This window comes from Eublepharis macularius, chromosome 16 (genome assembly GCF_028583425.1).
Source record: "Eublepharis macularius isolate TG4126 chromosome 16, MPM_Emac_v1.0, whole genome shotgun sequence".
In the NCBI taxonomy this organism is placed as follows: Eukaryota; Metazoa; Chordata; class Lepidosauria; order Squamata; family Eublepharidae; genus Eublepharis; species Eublepharis macularius.
In genome coordinates this window covers 46411958-46413670 of record NC_072805.1, presented here as the reverse complement: position 1 = coordinate 46413670, position 1713 = coordinate 46411958, and positions in this window count along the sequence as shown.

Here is a 1713-nt window from a genome sequence, read left to right as displayed (position 1 = left end):
TTCAGTTTTATTCTTTTTTTCAAAACCCGGTGGCTAGATAACGACCGCTCTGAACAGCATCGTGCTTGGACTGGAAAAACAATGGCCCACTGTGGCGGGAGCCAAATTCACTGCAGAATAATCTAACGGTTCATTATGCACAGAACATGGACTTCAAAAGCAAACTTGTGTGTTTTGAATACCAGTGTATTTGCCTCTTCATTTGAGCAGCGGCTACAAAGAACGCTAAGCTAACTGTCTGCTTTTCGTCTTGTTCAGTTCTGCAAATCGGCAGTTCGTGAAGCATAAAGGGCCTCTCTGGGAATGCTGGGCTGTCCTGGCCTTCTAAATCCCCCCCTCAATGGCATGTCATGGTTGCACCAGGGATGTCTTTGCAAGTTGGTTCAACGACATGTTGCAGGATCTGGGCCCAAGATGTGTGTTGCATTCTTTTTATGGTCCTGAAGATTCCTCTAAAAATTTGGCCTTCTAAATCCCCCCCTCAATGGCATGTCATGGTTGCACCAGGGATGTCTTTGCAAGTTGGTTCAACGACATGTTGCAGGATCTGGGCCCAAGATGTGTGTTGCATTCTTTTTATGGTCCTGAAGATTCCTCTAAAAATTTGCTACCTCTGGATATGATAACGGAGTAGTACTGATCCTGGCAAGAGATTTAAGTGGCTGTTCACTCTAAAAACGTTACCTTGGTTCAGAACTACAAATTGGTTATAAAAGATGTGGCCAGTAGCTGGTAAATTTATTCTTTTATATCCTGCCTTTCTCCCCAGCGGGGACCCAAAGTGGCTTAAATGGTTCTCTTCCATTTTATCCTCACAGCAGCTGAGAGTATGACTGGCCCAAAGTCACCCAGCCAACTTCCATGGCAGAGTGAGGATTCGAACCTGTCTCCCTGACCTTAGTCTGGCACTAGCTTCTACACTAATGTGTGTTCCATTTGATTAATCAGACATAATGTAGGTGAGAGGTATTCTCTACAAGTACCTCAATTTGTGTTAGGCATATAGCTTGCTAGATCTCAGAAATACAAAGCAAGCTAAAACCGCGTATGCTGGGTTCCCCACTGAACTTTAATTCCTTTTTCTTAACGCCCACCACTTTCCATAGATTATTTGTAAATCAAGATAACATTGTTAATCCAATATCTCATTCTGTCCCCCCCTTTCTCTAAATACCCTCCCCACACACATTGGCTTGCTGCTTGCTCAATGTTATGCATAAAAGTTTTAAACCCCCCTATATCATAATGCCTGTGGTATGCGGAAGAAATCCAAAGGGGAGGTGAGCGAAACCTAACTTTAAAGCTTGCTCAGCCACGAAACATTTACTTAAAGGAGAACAAAGTGAGTAGCACGGCAGCAAGGTTTGGAACCGGTGAAAGGACTATTCCATGTAAATTGCTGGCTTCGGGACCGCGTCCTAAAGGAAATATTTAACTAGATTAGTAACTGAAGGTGATGCAGCCTGAGGAGCTGTCCAGAAAATAAGATCTTGCGCTTGTGGGTGTAACGAATAACTTACCTTTGGGATCAATTGTCCCCATCGCTGTGTTCAGAAGTAGGCTATGTATTGTCTCTTGGCCTCGGGGCCAGTTTACTTTTGGTTCAGGTGACATTGAGCCTGGAGAAGGGAGTCTCTTTGATGTGACAAAGTGAGTGTTAGCACATGGAAACCTGATTTTTATAATCAAATCCTCTTCAAAGGTTTTGTGGCC